The sequence below is a fragment of the Lissotriton vulgaris genome, chromosome 12 (genome assembly GCF_964263255.1).
Source record: "Lissotriton vulgaris chromosome 12, aLisVul1.2, whole genome shotgun sequence".
In the NCBI taxonomy this organism is placed as follows: domain Eukaryota; kingdom Metazoa; phylum Chordata; class Amphibia; order Caudata; family Salamandridae; genus Lissotriton; species Lissotriton vulgaris.
In genome coordinates this window covers 164,091,711-164,112,247 of record NC_141700.1, presented here as the reverse complement: position 1 = coordinate 164,112,247, position 20,537 = coordinate 164,091,711, and the positions used below count along the sequence as shown (strand labels likewise).

The 20,537-nt window shown below is 42.8% G+C and overlaps 1 protein-coding gene across 2 annotated transcripts in view; it reads left to right on the top strand.

The window, feature by feature from the left end:
• The window catches only part of AMFR (autocrine motility factor receptor), a 400,143-nt gene that overhangs the window by 115,960 nt on the left and 263,646 nt on the right, over positions 1-20,537 (top strand). The window lies entirely within an intron of this gene.

Here is a 20,537-nt window from a genome sequence, read left to right as displayed (position 1 = left end):
TCTTTCCTTTTCTGGTTGGATACAAGAGTCTGCCTGTTTGTCAGTTGGATCCTGCTTGTCGTGCGCCTGCTTGAATGTTTGGAAGGGTGCATTGTTGGAAGAGTAGGAATAACTCTGGATAGCATGAGAAAAAATGTCATTTTGACAATCGGAACATTTTGATTAGGCTCAGGAGAGAGGAGAATGTGGTCTGCTTTTCATTGCAGAATTCCAGGACTTTGTTTGATTTGATATTTCAGAAGTAATGGGAATATAACAATCTGAATATTCTAGCACAGCCAACAACACTAGCATTGAATGATAGTTCATGCCCATGTGTTTTTTTTTTACACCCTCTTTAAGACCCATTATGCAGACTGTCTGAAGCATCACCGCTTTCCAATGTTGTATGTCCACTCCAGTGGAACAATAGCCCCTGCAACATCTAAAACCAAACATGAACTACTGTCTGACTGTTGTGATTGTGTGGAAAATCGCCAGCTACCATTATTGCTTAATTTGTCAATGGATTTGGGTATGCACTAATCTGGCAAAGCCTGGGGCTATGCAAGATTTCAAAAGCTGTATATGACTCAAATACAGAGAGTTGTTGAAACTAATTACAGAATTTGGAAGAGGTGCCTAACTGTCACAGAGAATGTTTCATTGTTCAAATAGGTTCGCGAGACAGTCCACCAAAATACATCTTTATTAGTTTGCTAAGTTCTATGCAAAAGTGTATGGGCAAATTCTCCGGACAAGTCTTGAGCAAGCATTGACAAAGCAAATAGGTCTCTCTTTTTGGACATATTGGCTTTGCCATTTCTGTTTGCCTATAAGATACAGCATTGGTAATAAAACGCTTGGTGGTGGAGTCGCTGTTGCTGGCATGTAATGCAATAGGTGTGCCCATGTGTCCGCACACATGCATGCCCCTAGAGAATGACAGAAGCCCATTTTATTATTCACTGATCTGAGATGATTATGATTTTAACGTAGGTCCACAAATAAAAGCATTAAATGTTAAGTGTGTAAAAGCACTTTTGTACTTAGCTAAGTGCCCAGGAGCAAAGGACAGCTGCTAGGCTCTCACAAAAAAAAGGAAATTGCGCTTGAGGGGAGTGACAGTAACTGAGAAGTGAGTGGGGCATGCAGAAGAGGTGGAAGACTGTAAATAAAAGTAAAGCCAGGTGGTTGAAGGAAGGACGGAGAAGCACACAAGGGAGAGAGTAACATATCGCAGGGTGGGGAGAAGCTGGTGATAGTGAGAGAACAGCACACAATGGCAAGGATAACCTATGGGTGAAGGAGCAGGACAGAAGCAGGTGAGAGACAAAGAGCAGCATATGAGAGAGAGAGCAACATGGAGTGTGCATGGCAGTCATGACTGGTGTTTGGGGGAGAAGCAGCATGTGAAGGAGAGGCCAAAAAATAAATGCACTCATCAACTGCTAAAAGAAAAAAAAAAGTTCCCTGAATGTGAGCAGATACTAAAAGTTAGCCAATCAAAAGGATGGTAAATAGATAATATTTTAGGGGTGGGATAAACAGAAGAAGGGGAAGGCAAGCCATAGAATAAGAAGCAAGCAAACAAGTGATATAAAGTTAACCAATGAGCGAACTGGAAGCCCACTAGGTTTTTAGAAAGCTCACTGTAGCTCTTTCGCAGCATTGGGCTTTCTGGTAAGTGAGACCTAAAAATACCTGTCCCTTTGTGAGCTCTCCATTGCACACCACACCCTCAGTACCATTCACAGTGTTTATGTACAAAATTGATTGTGCAAGTGCAGTATTAGGTTAGTTAGATGCGCAATATCAGGTTATTTATTAGTAGGCCTTTTTAGTGCGTAAACATGGCCTCAAAAAGGATATGAATGCCTTACAGTATTCTTTTATAACTCAAAGGTGATTAGGCAGGGGCAATATGACTTTAGGTGGATGTGTAATATCAGGTTTGATTGGTGCCATGTTCAGATATGAACAATTGTAAACATTCCTTGATCCTAGTCGTCAACTATGCCAAGGTCTTACTCGTTGGAGACCTGAAATACTGGTTCAATGATCCTGCGGGCGGCTCTCAGGCCATGGAACTTTCTGAGCTCCTCTCCAACCTGAATCTTATTCAGCACGTACGGACTCCCACCCATGAAAAAGGACACATTCTGGACCAATTATGGTCCTATAATGTCTCCCCTTCTACACCCTTGACGACCTAGTGTATTTGGTCAGACCATCACCTAATACAGTTCTCGACAACCATGCGTGGCCAGTTAAAGACCACCATCCCAGTGGGAGGATTGACCAGGAAGTGGAGATCATTAAACAATCAGGACTTTATTAGCACCCTGGCCAAATCAGTACCCATCCCTAGCCACAATCTAAACTTTATGGAAAAGAAGCTCTCGGAATGGCTTCTGGCAGCATGCAATGAACATGTCCCACTTATCAAATTTTCTTGCGCCCGCCGATCAGATGCTCATAGATGGTTCTCTTCCGATCTTAAAAAACAAAAACTTGAACTGCGCCAACACAAGAGGAAATGGAGACATGGCTACTCTGCTGAAGGCAGGGAGTTATACATTATTGCTCGCAGAGAATATAAAACAGCCATATTGTTTACCAAAGCGGCTTATTTCTCTGAGAGAATTCTAAATGCTCATAATAAATCTAAGGACATTTTTAAGATTGTGAACGACTTGTGTAATGATGACAGAATGGCATCTGCTCAAGTACCCACCCAAGAGTTCTGTAACTCAAACGATTTCTTTCTGGATAAAATAGCCACTATTGAAGAGAGCAAACCAAAAAGTGCCAGCCTGGACTACCTGGAAGACATGCCTAGCAATCTCTCCACATTAGATTCTATTCCTCCCATCGACCCCCATACATTGGCCAAACTTATGAACCGGGTCAAATCGGGTTCACCCAATGACTGTTGTCCCCCTTACGTCTTAAAAGACATTTTCTCGGTTTTACCTCATAGTGTACTCCCCCTCCTCAATGAGTCAGAGTCAAATACACTTTATTCGATTATTTTAAAATAATAAAAGTATGCTATACATTCACTTCTGATCATAACAAACCCAAGTTATAAAAAATTGATTATAAAAAATTATTAAAAACAAGGATTCGATATATACACATCTTCTGTGGTGATCAAAGTAACTATACAACTAATTATTTATAATTTACATGGTTTTTGGGACCATAACGAAGTGTGCAGATCTTACAAAAATGTACAAAGTTTTTAAATTGAAATTACTACAGTTCTATTTACAGTTCTATTTACAATAATTTTACAACATTTTTACAACCAGGGGAAGTGTGCAAACCTTGCAAAATTCATAAAATAGTTTTGCTAGAGGTCAGATGGTACAAGACTATTAGCCTAGAAATATTTCGGTCATTCATCAATTTCCATGATATAAGGCAAAAGATGGCTGAAGTCTATTTTGCCTGGACCGAATTGACATTGTCAGGAAATTAGCTACCCCATACATTACTAGTGGTGATTCCATAAGCTGCAGGAACAATAAAGCCGGTTTAACTTGCATAAACTCTTGATCTTTCAGTATTGGCTTGATAAACTTCTCCCTACCACTCTTAAAGAAGGGACAAAAGAACACAAAATGCAATAAGTCCTGTTCAGAAAAGTCATCACATTTGCAGGGAGCATTTTCGTGAGGCTTACACCACTTATCATATTCACCCAGCAGAAAGTGAACTTGGTTAAAGCGAAATTTTGTAAGGAGCCACCGATGATATGGTTTATTAACTATCGTCCGGTATCGTTGAATAGATAACTATGTAATCATCATATAGTGAGACCTTACAGTTGGCTTCATAATTTCGCTTGACTCTTTCTGCTTCCTTTTTCTTTAAAAAGTGGGTCTTAACCCATCTAATGTCTTCTCTTATCAGACCCTCAGGTTTTGTATATAGATCAGGGCGGCCCAAATACTCTGCTGTTGTTTTAATATATGTTAGCCACCCGATCTCAGCCACATTGTCCCGCCCCATACAGTCCCTAATGATCTTATGATTTAAAGTTAAATCTGGATTAAGCCATGTTTTAATCCATTCAGTCCACACCCAATGTTGATATATAGAAGTTTATTTTCTACTTACAAAATTATTTTAAGAAACTTTTTAAATTTTTTGTTTGTATCAACTGAAGAATGATCACAAGGGTCTATACACAAAATAGGGTTTGTCAATATGTACAATTCAAATGAACAAAAAAGGAAGATGTGTGGGTGATGCAGGGGAAGACCGTAAACAACATGAATATCCAATTCAACTCACTCAAGCTCTCAAACCTGGCATTCGTACTACAATCAATCCACATAGAAACGCTACACATACAACAAGTGGGGGAGTGTGAAAGTGACTATTTACAAGGGGAGGAGGTTCCTATCCAATATATACAACTAGGGTAAGCAAAAAAAGGGCTCAATTCTTAATGAGAAAACACAAAAATACATTCAATATGAAAAAGTGAACAAACTTAAATTTCTCAATTCAAATGCACTATATGCAACCAACTAGCTGAATCTCAATCACCCCGATGACACAAGGTCACCGTGAGGAGAAGTTTAACAATTATTCAATCTAGAGGGGTCGACTCGTTTCGAATCCCATTACTCATTGGGATTCTCCTCAGGACCAAAGACAGACAAAATCTGAAAAACATAAAATCAACATAAGAGACAAACTCAGTCAGATATCAGCACACAAGAGAGACACTCAACTTAACATTCAGCCCAACACACACACATGTAGTACCTGTCGGGTTTTCTTGTCGGGTTCTTTAAAGGAAACTGTGAGGAAGAGAGGAATCATCCGTGAATATTCTATTCGATGGAATTGCAGAGCCTCAAAAAAAAGACAGTTGCTGAACAACTTACTGAAATGTGTTTTGTAGTCCTTTGTAAAGTTTGACGTGTTTGATCCAGTCTCAATAAATGGAAGGAAAAGCTTCCGTTATGTGTCCATCTGTTGAGAAAATACCAGAACTCATAAACGCGATTGTGAAACGAGATACTATCTGTCCTATTTAGAACTTGTGCAAAGACCGCTTTCAGCAACTAGAGTTCTAAGTTTAGCAATGAGCTCTTACCGTCCGTAGTCTTTGTCCGTGAACAACTGTAAAACCCGTAATGTTGTGTATGGCATTGTTTGCCCCTGTGGCAAGTTATACATCGGAAAGACAAATCAAGAGATAAGACAAAGAATCTCACAAAATAAATCAAGAATCAAGATGAAAGTCCTTACAGCGCCATTAGTTCAACATTGGCTAGAAAATGGACATATCGAAACCGACCTGAAGTGGACGGTCATTTCCAAAATCGACCCTGACAAAAGAGGAGGTGACCTGGAAGCAAAGCTCAGACAAAGAGAGGCAATGCTTATACTCAAATTTAACACCACCACTAAAGGACTTAATGAAATGTCAGAACTGTATCATTTATAGGCAAAGTCGTAACATATCTACATAAACTACAGTTCCCAGAATCCCCAGGGGCCCTGATGATGATCGTTATAAGCGCCCAATTCATGACGTTTCAACAAGGCGCCGGAATTCACTGCCAAACGAGATTCACGGACAAAGACTACGGACGGTAAGAGCTCATTGCTAATCTTTGCACAAGTTCTAAATAGGACAGATAGTATCTCGTTTCACAATCGCGTTTATGAGTTCTGGTATTTTCTCAACAGATGGACACATAACGGAAGCTTTTCCTTCCATTTATTGAGACTGGATCAAACACGTCAAACTTTACAAAGGACTACAAAACACATTTCAGTAAGTTGTTCAGCAACTGTCTTTTTTTTGAGGCTCCGCAATTCCATCGAATAGAATATTCACGGATGATTCCTCTCTTCCTCACAGTTTCCTTTAAAGAACCCGACAAGAAAACCCGACAGGTACTACATGTGTGTGTGTTGGGCTGAATGTTAAGTTGAGTGTCTCTCTTGTGTGCTGATATCTGACTGAGTTTGTCTCTTATGTTGATTTTATGTTTTTCAGATTTTGTCTGTCTTTGGTCCTGAGGAGAATCCCAAGGAGTAATGGGATTCGAAACGCGTCGACCCCTCTAGATTGAATAATTGTTAAACTTCTCCTCACGGTGACCTTGTGTCATCGGGGTGATTGAGATTCAGCTAGTTGGTTGCATATAGTGCATTTGAATTGAGAAATTTAAGTTTGTTCACTTTTTCATATTGAATGTATTTTTGTGTTTTCTCATTAAGAATTGAGCCCTTTTTTTGCTTACCCTAGTTGTATATATTGGATAGGAACCTCCTCCCCTTGTAAATAGTCACTTTCACACTCCCCCACTTGTTGTATGTGTAGCGTTTCTATGTGGATTGATTGTAGTACGAATGCCAGGTTTGAGAGCTTGAGTGAGTTGAATTGGATATTCATGTTGTTTACGGTCTTCCCCTGCATCACCCACACATCTTCCTTTTTTGTTCATTTGAATTGTACATATTGACAAACCCTATTTTGTGTATAGACCCTTGTGATCTTTCTTCAGTTGATACAAACAAAAAATTTGAAAAGTTTCTTAAAATAATTTTGTAAGTAGAAAATAAACTTCTATATATCAACATTGGGTGTGGACTGAATGTTTGGTCCTTCTAAGTTGAGAAGTGTCAACTCATCTTATTGAGTCTATGATTAAATAGCTTGAGCAGTACTGGCAGTTGTTTTGTTTCATATAGTTGTAGGCGTAGCCTTACTGCGCTCAAGCCAAACCCTTCTTTGCTTCAATGTTTTAATCCATGACAAAAGCGGGGCCAAGGACAGCGTGTCTTCAATATACCCCATCCCCAATTCCATATGGACTGCGAAAGCTGGAGTAGATTGGGGAAGGCCCATAAGGGATCGCAAGAATATATTCTCCTCTCTTTGTATGTGAGCCAAGTTTTTGAAACCCCATATCGAGGCCCCGTACCTAGCAATGGCCAGAGTTTTGGCTCTATAGATGGACAATATAGCCTCTGCCGGTTTGCCACCCAGTCGTTTTGCGAAACCCAGGATAGCGGCCGCTGATCTCTTTACTGCCGCTGCTTTGCTCGAAATTTGTGGTGCCCACGTCCCTTTCTCATCGAACACAACTCCTAGGTAGGTGAAAATTTTGACTTTGGAGAGCACAGAGCCATTACAGGAGAGGGTTTTAATACTATTCTTGCGTTTGCCCACTGCCATTACATGTGATTTCTCTATATTAACTAATAGATCCAGGTCTTGCATAAAAGCCCCAAAGGCATTTAGTAGATGTTGTAAGCCATTTGGGGTTCTCGACAACAATACCGTATCATCGGCATATAATAGGACCGGCATCAAGGAGCCACCCATGCGCGGTACATCAGTAGAAGCCGCTTCCAGGGTCTTTCCTAATGAATTAATGTATAGAGAGAAAAGCATGGGGGCCAAGATGCACCCTTGACGCACCCCCCTTCTAGATTTAAAAAATGCGGTACAGTATCCCTCTTGAGACATGCGAATAGTCGCCCTCAGGTCACTATGAAGTTGCGCCAAAAAATTCACAAGTGTTTGATCCAGTCCCCTTTCAATGAGTATTGTCCACAGCCTTGACCTATTAACTAGGTCAAGGGCTGCGGACAAGTCCATGAATGCCAGGTACATCATCCCCTTTGATGCTACTGTATTTTTGCTCAGTGTAAGATGTAAATTTAGGCATTGATCTTCTGTACCTCTGCCAGACCGAAAGCCATACTGAGCCTCACACAGAATATCTTTATTAGTGGCCCAGGCTGAGATTCTTCCTAGGATAACCTTACCTAGGATTTTAAAAGAAGAATCTAACAAAGATATGGGCCTATAGCATCTTAGGTCCCCCCTTTGACCCTTCTTAAATATGGGGATTATAATAGATTGTGACCAGGATGTTGGGGCTCTAGTCTTATCTATACTAACTACATTAAAGACATTAGTGAGGACCACTGACCACATTCCCGAGTTTGCTTTAAACATGTCGGCTGGTACGCCATCTGAGCCAGGGGCCTTCTGGCCCGCCGTGTCCTCAATTGCCTTCTGTACCTCCTTTATAGAAAATCTAGGTAGGAACTCCTGCGTATCAATCACAATTGGGTCTATGGCGCCTAGCTCGAGATTACTGCCATAGATTTTTGAAAATGATCCAACCAATCCTGTTTGGGGATATTTACCTCTAGTGCCGCATTTTCTTTCCCATTGAATAAGGGGGTATTAACAATAGTCCTGAATTTAGCGCTATTCCTCAGAGTAGCCTTCTCATGCAAGTCATCCCATGCTTGTCTTTTTATTTCGTTTTTTTGCCTTAAAGTATTCAAATTATACTTTTTCCTAAGCCTGGCCACCTCCTGTCTATCTCGGGGTATCTTTTTCAGTGCTTTTTATGTAATTCTCTGTGGGATTTGGAGCATTCGTTATCAAACCACCCCTTTACCTTTTTCTCCCCGTTTTTCGATTTACATTTTAAATCATCCGCTACTTGGCGGCAGATGGTTTCGAATGACGAAATTATATTCCCCTCAAATTTAAGTGGTTCCCTACAGATGTTAATTTCTTTACCCACTTTTAGATTTAGGGAATAAAAGAAATCCTCTGGGATGATTTTGCTCCATTTAACCCGTCTCCCCTGGTCCTTAGCAATTAAGTCTGTAAATATTTCTGCTTTAGTTTCTTTATTAAATAAAAACAAGTTGTTGTTTTCCACTTCTAACACAACAGGATTATGATCACTGAATGTAGTATGAATAGCATTATAAAAGATTACATTATGTAACATGCCCGGAGAGATGAATATATAATCAATAATAGTATTGCTGTCCCTAGCACTGTAAGTTGGCACCCTCTCATCAATATCGAAGAACTCTGGTTCAGATAAATCATTCTCCAGAAGAAGTTCTTCTAGGGCAGACCCCTTTACAGAATGTTCAAAGTGTGAAAATGGCAGCATATTTATATTTGCAGTATCTCTTAGCTGGCAGTTCTGTTGACATAAATGTATGTTAAAACCATCAGGGTGAAATATACAAAAGTGGTTTGACCCTCTTTATAATTACACAAAAACTCTGTCAAGGAGTTGATATCATTTACCGCTGTGCTTTGCATGGCATTATAAAAGTTAATATAAACACATTTATAATTGTTAGGCATTGTGACTTCCAAAACTAGGTAGTTTTGGGATGGTGTGTTTAATACTTTTACAGTGCCCCTCACATTAACTGATATTAAAAACAGCAACCCTCCTTTATTTGGACCTGAGCTTGATGTCTGGGCAGCTAAAGAATAAGATGTATATCCATCTAACCAAAAATCACAATCCCTATCCCACGTTTCCTGTAGGGCCACCACATCACATTCTTTTAACAAACCCAGCCATCTTGTATCACCCCTTTTTGAGCGTAGGCCAGCGATGTTCCAGCTCATTATTTTCACTATATTACCCTTTTCATCTCTAGTAGGCAAAGTGGGTTGTAACTGGTTTAGGGTACTACCACAGGAAGTCAGTCAGTCGTTTTCCTCTAGATTTGATAGGGCAGAAAACCTATTAGTTAGCACCAGACCACTCCTTGCTTCGCTTCCATGATTATCACAGGTTTTTGGTAACATGCCTGTTATTTGCGTGGCCCAGGAGCTAGGGCAGGGGGTATGACTGGGGGTAACCCTGCCTGGTTGCAACTTATGTGGTACAGGTCGTGGGTAGAAGAAACCTAGGGGTACCGCTCTGATCCTATCTTCTTTTATCTCTGTAGCATCCCAGAATAACCGTGAGGACTCATGGGATCTATTAAAGTTAACAATCATGCAATCACCAGCAAATTTCTTGTCTGTGAACCCCACCCAGTCAACCCGTCTACCCGTCGGAATGCACTCTGAAATATTATTTGGGCCAGTGCAATTCGTGTCACACCAAGTCTTGATATTGTCTAACTGTGCACCATTTGACTCAAATTCACCCGGTTTTAATACAGGTACATTCACCAAAACAGCAACAAAAGGTGTAGCTTCCGGGGGAAGGTGAACTGGTGGCCTGGGACTCTGTCTCCTAGACCCTGATGAGTTAGGCTCATCTAATAGAGGTGCCATAGGCTTAGCCTGGGGAAGACGGGTTTTACTTATCAACTGTGCCCTAGATGTTATGCTATTATCCTTTTGCCTATTTGCACAACCCTTGGGATCTTGTAGCGGTACAGTTGGGATCAGAGGGCCTAATGATTCAATATCCCCCAACTCCATAGGGGATTGGGGTTGCTTATGTTGGTTAGTAGGCGGCCGTGGTATTGTTTTTGTTACAGGTACACGGGGTTCTTTCTCATTTGAGGTTATAAAATCATTAATCCTTTCACATTTTCCCAATATTTCAGCTACACATTCCTTGAGTGTATCTATTATGTCAGTGGAGATCTGTATAAGTACCACTTCAAGCTTATCCACAAGCACTTTCTCCACAATGAGTCACTTGCGCAGGGTAAGGTCCCTGGCGCCTTCAAAAATACAACGGTGGTCCCCCTTATCAAAAAACCAGGGGCCGATGTTTCCAACTACCGGCCTATATCTCTTCTCCCTTTCAGAGCTAAAATTTTGGAAGCATACGTGGCCAGGTGCCTCTCTAACTTCATAGAATCCTCAGATTTCCTGGAACCCAACCAAGTCGGCTTCCGCCCGGCGCATTCAACAGAGACTGTGATCCTGGCAGTCCTGGACACTATTGGATCCAACGCTGATGGGGGTATCCATCAGGCCCTAGTGCTCCTGGATCTGTTGGCTGCGTTCGGCCTGGTCGACCATACCATCTTATTGCACCGTGTCGAACAGGCCGGCCTGCGTGGTTCTGCACTCAGTTGGGTCAAATCCTTCCTCACTGACCATACTCCGGCTCGGGAACTTCACTGCCCCCAATCTTGTCCTCACTTGCGGGGTTCCTCAAGGTTCTTCCCTGTCCCCGCTCTTGTTTAATTTATATCTTAAGCCCCTACTACACTCTTTAAAAAAAACAGAAAGGTCACAATCTTTAATTATGCCGACGACCTGCAACTAATATTCTCCCTGGACTCTGTCACTTAATTTCAGGCCACCATGCTGCACATTCAGCGGTGGATGGATCAGAACCACCTGAAACTTAACCCAGGTAAGACAGAGTTTGTGCTTCCGGGGAAAAGCGAGGCCAGCTGGGGCCCGCATTTCTGGCCTAAAAAACTAGGGCCACCTCCCTTGCCCTCTTCCTCGGTGAAAAGTCTCGTGATCATTATTAAAGCAGATCTCTCACTTAGAGGACAGGTGGGAGCTGTGATCTCCTCTAGCTTCCATCAATTGCGTAAAATCAAAAAAATTGCCCACGTGCTGACCCATTCGGCTCTTATAAAGGTGGTGCTTGCATTGGTCCTCTCACAGCTGGACTTTTCGAATTCCATCTACCTGGGCATATCTGCATTTTTAACAAGGCGCCTGCAAATTGTTCAGAATCAAGCGGCCAGACTTATTCACAAACTACCCAAATGGCTATCGGCAAGACCGCTGCTAGCCGATCTCCACTGGCTACCTACTGCCCAACGGGTTGCATTTAAGACTGGCTGTCTGGCCTTTAAAGCCCTTCATGGTAAAAGTCCCAGGTTCATCAACAGCATGATTGTGAAGTATGCGCCTACCCGAAATCTCTGTTCAGCTCATCTTTACTTACTCACCACTCCCTCTTTTAAACGGAAGTGGCAAGGTGGCTGTCGCTTCGCCTACCTTGCCCCAAAAATCTGGAATGCCCTCCCTCTGACAATTAGGAGCTGTGACATTCTTATGATGTTTAGGAGTGGCTATTTCGAAATGTGAGAATGTTCTCAATTCAAGTAGAGTAAAGCATCATGAAAACAGAAGCCTGAGAAGAGGTTTAATATTGAAAATAGAGTCTTTGAATATTAAGACAGAAGTGACCAAGTGAGCAGGCTACAATTAAGTTGTATTGAACTTAGCGAAAAGTATTAACGTTTGTTTAATTGCCAGCCTTCATATTGTGGTCTTGACCTGAAGGCAAGGCAAGGCAAGTCAGAATAAATAGTGAGAGCAAAGGACCATTAACAGCTGTAGTCTAAAGCAGCATGTGTTCAACAATTCTATTGGCTCCTCACCCACCACCCTCTTTTATACACGCAGAAAAATCAATTGTCCTTGAAGTGCCTCATATCTCTGTTTCAGGATTTCAGTAAGTGGAATTAATGTCAATGTCAATTTTATTGTTTAATTCATAAAAACCATAACAATTAGTATCCATACGATGTTAACATGTCAAGATTAACCCCTTCGACGCTCATGACGAGCTCAACTCGTCATGAGGTACACCTCTCGTACACTCATGACGAGCTGAGCTCGTCATGAACGCATAGGTTTCCGTTTGCGGTCAGCGCACCGCGGAAATCTGCACCGCACCGATGGTGTTAAAAGCCATGTGTAACTATCCAATTAAAATTGTTTCTAAAAGAGCAAGGTCGTGACAGAGAAAAGAGGAACTAACAACTAGTTTTTATGGACCTGTTTGGCCTGAAAGTTCTTAAGCAGGTGCTAAGACAGAATGCTTAGATTCACGTGTTTAGCAAGGAAAACTGCAAGCTGCTTTGTCTGAGGACACTAATTAGTGGCTGTACCGGGCCATTTAACTCAGACTAGACCAGGGTTCTCCAAACTTTTCTGTAGTGAGAGCTACTTATTTTCAATGAAATGCATTGAGAGCTACTAATATTATTAGTGTTGTATAATCAAAAATTTTTATATGTATATTAATTCAACAAAGCAAAAGCTTTCTAATTTAACAAGCTGGACTGGACGCTGGTGAGCTATTCTGAGATAGCTGGAGAGCTACAGTAGCTCACAAGCTACTATTTGGAGATCCCTGGACAAGACCCTTCCACTCACCACATTCCTGTGTACAGAGCATGAAGATGGTACGCTTTAAGCGGTCTCCTTAATTGTGGCCACTAGAAACCTTTGGGTTTTGAGTTCTAAAGGGCCTTTAGTGAATCCCCCAGCCGATTAATAGGACAAAGTACTTTGTATAGCGCAGAGAGCTGGTTTATGCGAGGACTGGTACCCAAGTGTAACTGCAGGAAATAGACTGGCATGCAATATCTAAGTTTCCTCTCCCTCAGAAAAAAAGGTATCTCTGGACACAAAAGGCACAGGAGTAAAAGGGTGGTTAAAAGCTATAATTAACAACTAATCGACCCAGACCAAAGTAGTTTGATCGAGTGAGGACAGGTGGAGGGGACCATTAGTATGGTGAAGTAATAAGACCGTTGTTTTATGCTGTAACTATTCAAATAGAAAGTCAGGCTGATGATTTCCCCCATCCCCCACACACACCTCGTTACTATCAATCAATCAATCATTCAGCACTTTGTATAGCGCGCTACTCACCCGTGGGGTCTCAAGGCGCTGGGGGGAGGGGTCCGTTACTGCTCGAAAAGCCAGGTCTTGAGTTGTTTCCTGAAGGGGAGGTGGTCCTAGGTCAGCCGTAAGTGGATGGGGAGGGAGTTCCATGTCTTAGCCGCCAGGTAGGAGAAGGATCTTCCTCCAGCGGTGGGTCTGCGAATGTGTGGTACGGTGGCGAGGCTGGCCGATCGTAGCTGGCGGGTGGGTGTGTAGAAAGTGAGGCGGTTGTTGAGGTACTTCAGGCCCATGTCGTGGAGAGCCTTGTGTGCATGGGTGAGTAGTCTGAACGTGATCCTCTTGTTGACGGGGAGCCAGTGCAGGTCTCTCAGGTGGGTCGAGATGTGGCTGTGGCGAGGGATGTCCAGGATGAGTCGTGCGGAGGCGTTCTGTATGCGCTGGAGTCTTTTCTGTAGTTTGGCAGTGGTTCCCGGTTCCTGTAGTCCTGACGGCTGGTGACGAGTGCCTGGGTGACTGTCTTCCTGGTTTCGGTGGGGATCCATCGGAAGATCTTACGGAGCATGCGCAGGGTGTTAAAGTACGATGACGTTAAGGCGTTGACTTGTCTGGTCATCGAGAGGGAGGAGTCCTGGATGAAGCCCAGGTTTCGTGCGTGGTCCGTTGGCTTGGGGGTGGTGCCCAGGGCAGGGGGCCACCATGAGTCGTCCCAGGAGGAGGGCGATGATCCCAGGATGAGGACTTTCATCTTGCCGTAGTTCAGTTTCAGCCGGCTGTTCTTCATCCACTCGGCGACGTCTTTCATCCCTTCGTGTAGGCTGGCTCTGGCGGTGGCGGGGTTATGGTTTGCCCAAGGACCCCTTCGTGTAGGCTGGCTCTGGCGGTGGCGGGGTTATGGTTTGCCCAAGGACCCCATTCGCTACACCATTATCACAATTCAGGATTTCTGAGTGCAGTAGTCCGGTATCAGCTTCTGGGTGAGAGATAATGTGCCGGGGCTCAGTAGTTTGCGGTTGACATTGAGCTCTGAGTTCCTTGACATATTTCCTGCACCTCGATCAAGTTCTTACATGAGTTTGGATGAGACATAATGATGAAGCCTCCAGACAGGTACGAACTGCAGGAGTCAGGCAGGTTGGTTACACCAGGAACATCCTGAAGACATCCAGCATGAGACAACAGCATAGGGGGTGCAGCCACGATTCATTTCAGTTGCCTATTGACTACGCTTTTTCAGGCTGTGTAGGAGACGTGTATGATTTTAACGCAGATGCTACAATTTGGGAAGAGGCAATGGCTTTTTGTATTTGTTGCTGCCAGGGATTACTTATTGTCTTGAATGTGCCTTTTAGGCAGGCTTTGAGTGCGTTGACCGATGCTTTCAGGACGCAAATGTAATATTTAAATATATCGGACTGGCAGGCTCTGGTTTGTCTCGACAAAATACACTTGGAGTCTTGTCCTACAGATGTGGCGAGGCAGTTGAAATATTTCTTTTGCACTGTGCTTGCTCTAGATTAGAAGCACAGGCCCCGGGAAATGCCTAATGACCATATTGCAGCACAGGGAGGAGGGTCGCCTTCATAACTTTAAGTATTAGTGCTTCAGTGGCACATTTTAGTTTCGTCTTGAGACAATTGAGACTGTATATAATAGCTGCCCCTTCCTTTTTCAGGGAGACTATGTAGGCGGTAGGTTTTTGCGTTCTCTGTAAACCATACACCCAGATAGTTGTAATTCCTGGCTGATTTAATAATTTTGCTCCCAATGCACCATGTTAAATGCTTCTTGCTCCTGTAGCGGTCAAAGATCAGGATCTTAGTCTTGTCCTGATTTATCATAAGTTGATTGTTGCTGTTTTATATGTGTAGTCTGAGTGAAATGAATGGTGAGCACCTACAGATTCTCCAATTTACTCCTCTTCTATTGGACCTCCTAATTTTATTTCTAGGCATAGTGTCAAAATGAGTTACCCCCATGGGTCCTGTCTCAGGTTTTGAGACTGTACCCAAAACAAAATCTTGGTTAAGCTTTGTCATCCATTGGTCTGCTGTGGATCCTATACTACAGAGCCCCACACCATTTCTCTCTTCCCAGATTGTAAAAGTTTTCCAATTGTGCAGACTGAACTAACTTCTGGTCAGAGCCTTGATTGACCTGATCGTTTTAATATCCCTATTTCAGGAGATATTCCATTACCATATTTTTGAGACGCTTGACAGTAGGACAAGTCAGACACCAGATGATACTTTCCTGTGTGTGCAGATACAGTGGGTTCAGTCTCTTTCCGCAATTGGATTTTCCTTTTTTTTTTTTTAGCTCCAAGGTGTATTTTAATAGCACTGTTTTTCTACTAGCTTTTTGGGTGGATCCTTCCTCCTCCCTTGGAAAGTGTCTGGGGCTCATTTTTAGACGAAAAGGCCACTATCTTCAGTTATTTATCTCCTCCATGCCTTCTGCTTACAAATCGCACCTTTTTGTAGGTCAAACCTGGGCAGCGCATGCGCTGTTCTGCGAGGCATGCTGTATTCTAGTACGGAGTTTGAAGCTCTTCCCACTCTCCGCCCATATTTTTCATTGTAGTAGTAGTAGTAAAAGTATGTTTATTAGACCATTGGTCTCCAAACAAAATACATATTACAATACATAGTTTAAAACATGTATAAAAAATTCCACAAATACTTTAAAAGAGACCATTTTTCATACAGCACTACACCCAATATTGTAATCAGCAATACAGTGAAGCTTTAACTTAGGGATAGCGTTCCACCCTAGACACAATTTTCTAGTGCGTGACCTACTATTACTTCATGCCAATTTCTATCCAACTATATTTGGATCCAACAGAGTCCTTTTTACCGCCTTCATACATTTTGCCATGGCGATTGCTATATCAAGATTTGGCATGTCGGTAAGTAGGTAAATTGCTAAGAGGCGCTCAGTTATACCATATTTTAAAAACAAGGGTCGCAAAAACAGTTTCCGCTGTTTCATTGGCTTGTCATTCTCATTTGTAAATGCTTGCTTCTTAGTACTAGCACAAAAAGGGGACTCCCTCTTACAATACCTGAGGCCAGGGAAAAGAGGGGATGAAAGTCTATACAGTACAAAATAGTCCCCTCATAGCCTATATCACTGTTGCATGGGTACGAGTAATTGTAGCATGGCAATGCATGTTGATTACTTAATGTCAGTCTAATGGGAAAGTGCAGTAGTTTGTGCTGAGCTTGTTATGTTCCTCCCCATTACATACCTATGGGGTTAACCTTGTACTGTAGTACCTGGGTACAATATGATACAGAAAAAATTGGGGAAATTTTACAGATATGGCAATACTATTAGCCTATCTTGACTCCATATTGGTAGTCAAACGGCCCCAATTCAAAGGACAGGGGGACAAAACATTACTCAACAAAAGGATGAGTGCACAACAATCACAAGACAAATTATTATACAGAGGACACCCTATAGTGTGGAATGCCAGTGCAGGAAAGAAGTGCTTTAGTGTAGGAGGATAAAAAGGAGCAATATAATTCAAATAAATTAAGATTATAAACTAATGATGTCCACGCTCGTCTGACACCTTTTAGGTTAAATCATTATTCATTCCTAAGTTACATGTACAGTGTACAATTCGATACTGTCACTCTGTGGGTAGCAAGATCAGTACAGGCTATACAAAAATGATGTCAACGTTTCAACCCAGGATAACTAAAGGCAAAATAAAACCTTAATGTCAGGTCTATATCAGGACATTTTGGTGCAACCTGAAAGCAACAGTATTCCTAGAGGTGTTAGACTTGATATCAAAGCTAAGGCCAGCCGGCTCTTCATCTATAGAAAATATATATGCCCCTTCATATTGGTCTAACAGTACCCAATACCCAATTGTGCCTGTCAAGGGGGGCTTCGACTTTGTATCGAGAGCGTCTGTACCTTGATTAAGTTGGATGACTCATTGTGCAATTCTATGATGACATTCACGTTATTAACCCCTTCCATTCTCATGACAAGGTCAACTCGTCATGGGTGTTACCTGCGCTGTGCTTATGACGAGTTGACCTGGTCATGAAACTATAGTACTCAAGCATCTTAGCACAGGAGGGGAAAACTCCCTAGCAGCCAAGGTGTTAACCCCTTCCATGCTTATGACGAGCTCAGCTCGTCATGAGGCACAGTGGAGCTGTGCTCATGACGAGCTGAGCTCGTCCTGACTGCCCTGGCCCTCCCTCGCGCGGCTAATTCCCCGCCTGTGCGGGCGTTCTATATGAGTGGGCGTAGTCATGACGAGTCCAGCTCGTCATGAGCACAGCTCCACTGTGCAGCATGACGAGCTGGACTCGTCATGAGTACCGCAGCGCCGCACGCGGCCACCCGCACCGTGGGGGAATTAGACCCGCGTGGAAGGGGTTAAAATAAAGACTTTGTTTCTTTCCTAGATGCGGAGGGAAAATTAGATTTTTGACTCAGTCATTTTTTTTAACAAAAAAGATATTGTCTAGATTAAAGAAGAATATTGCTGGGAGTTTAGATTTCAGCTATTGTTACATTATAAACCTCCCTCAAACCATTTTGTGATGATAAAAGCATAATGGAACTTAGAAAAGTATATTATTTGGATGACTGGACATAGAGCGAGACCTGTATCTGTTGCTTTTTTTGTTTCCAATTAAGAAGGAACTGTATTCCATCTGATTGTTTTTTTTTCTTTTTTGTGTCCTTCTTATTCCGGATTGTTTAAAGAATCGTTGTTCTCCATCATCATATCAGCAGGGACCAGAAAATGAAATAATTTCTCTTTCCTTGTAAATTTGTACTTTATAAACTAGTGGTTTTTATTGTCTTCCAACATTTGATACATCTGTGAAGGATTCGAGAAAATATGTCGCTGCTTGCGTTTCACTAAGTATCTAGCTAAGGGATAACCGTTTCCCAATATTCAGACCTCGTAATGTTAGAGGATGTCAAACGCTTATGGGTCTGTCGTTCTAATCAAGAGTTGTACTGTACTGTCAGTCAAAACCAGGATCTTGTAGGATTTGGCAATGGACAATAAACCAATTAATAGTATTATGAATGGCATGATTTTATGTGCATTGTTACATAGTTAAATTATTTGTGATGATTTTAGGGAATAGAATTCCCACAGTAAATTGGGAATTGATGATAATGAATATTTTGAAACAGTGGACCAGGTTTAAATGGGTCGAATTATATCAGAATGCTATAGAGTGGGACAGGGTACATGGCAGGGTTGCCATCTGTTGCCTCCTCTCTTTGATCTGGCTATGGAGCCGCTGGTTTGCTATCCCAGGGCAGGAGATGCATACAGCGGTATAGTGGTGGGAACACAGGTACACCACATTGCATTTGTATGCTGGTGGCCTGTTATTGCGTCATGCTGTAGAGGAGCGTTAGCAAGGGCTGAGAGTTCCTGGGCCACTTTGGCTACCTGTCTAGACTTCAGGTCAATTCGCAAAACTAATTTTTGTTCCCCTCATTGGCATCCAGGGCACCTCTGGAGGCATAGGGAAGGAGGGGAGATGGAGTTCTGGAAGAAGCTGCCCCTCTCAGTGGCTCTTCCTGTATTGCTATATTTCTTTTGTGGTACTACTGCTGTGAATCCCACATGCGTTTTTGGCGGACTTGACCTGCTCGTTACAGGTTTTACATGGGGCTCAGACCGTCGGAGGGTGGGACCGAGTACACTTAAAAGACCGACTGCGGACGGTGAATTGGCTATTCATGACTTCAAAACCTATTATTTAGCAGGCCAGCTGCAATTGCTTATGCAGTGGACAGTAGGCAGGCTCATGCCTGGCAAGCAGGTGGGTCCTTTTGTCCCTGATATTCATAAACTTGCTGTTAGACTTGGCATCTTTTGGCATGTTTCCCCTGAGTTTGTGCTTTGACTTCCCGGTTTTGACTCTGTGTTTGCTGGCGTAGTGTGTCTGCGCACTTTTCTCACTGCTGATCAGTGGTAAAGTGCAAGAGCTCCTGTGGTAAATTGTGTTATGGATTGGTGTTTCCATGATTGGATATTTGACTTACTTGTTAGTCCCTAGTAAAGTGCACTGAGTGTGCCAGGGCCTGTGACAAATGCTACTAGTGGGTCTGCAGCACTGATTGTGCCACCCACGTGAGTAGCCCTGAAAAGGTAACTCAGACCCGCCATTGCGGAGTCTGCGCACAGTTTGTAACTGCCTTGTCGACTTGGCCAGTGCACCCACTTGCCAGTCCCTCACTTTTCCTTTTCTTACAGGTCAGCCACCCCTTAGGTAGGCCCAAGGTACCCCTGTGGGCCGTGTGCAGTGTATGTGAAAGGTAGGGCATGCCCTGGTTTGTGTGGCATGTCCTGATAGCGAATTACTGCCAATTTTGTTTTTCGCCATTGCAAGGTTACCTGTTCCCCATAGGAGAGAATGCGGTGTTTGTTTATAACATCTTATAAACATAACTGGCTCGGGAATTAGGTAGGAAAATAAAGTTTAGTATGCTTGAACTTAGAATCTAAAGATGCATCTTTTCGTGAAGGTGTTTTTTACATTCTGTGTTTGAAATACCACTTTTAGAAAGTAGGTATTTTCTTGCTCAGTCATCCCGTGTAACTCTGCTGGAATGTGGATTGCCTGCCTGGGTTTTGGATGACAGAAGGCTGGGGAGCAGGAGTGGCTCCAGATAGTCTAGGTGGGTCAGGCCTGAATAGGCCTGGGCTGCAATTGGGGAAGGGGAAGGAGATTTCCTTGCACCTCAAATGACCTGGTCTTCCTCTTACCATGCCGTCTGCACCTCCTGCCAGGAAGACACACCAGAGAAGGCAGAACTGGTTCTGGCTGGATACAGACACTCTCTGCCTAAGAGATCAGAGGATTTTGGGATATAAATATTGGGGCCCAGACCCCCTGAACATTAGAACTCTTTTGAAGAAGAGCCAGAGAAGCTGTTGGGAGGAACTACCACTTTGCTGTGTGCTTTGCTGTGTTGGCCTGCAGTGGCTCCTTCTGTCTTGGGTAGTGAAAGGACTAGACTGAACTTTCTGCAATCTACTTTGTGAGTTTCTCCAAGGGCTTGAGGTAGAGCTTGCCCCATGTTCGAGAAATCTCAGGAACAGTAAAGACTTCAAGCTCTTCTGCCCTCAGCCCTGGGGACTGTGTGTTTTGTGCTGCAACAG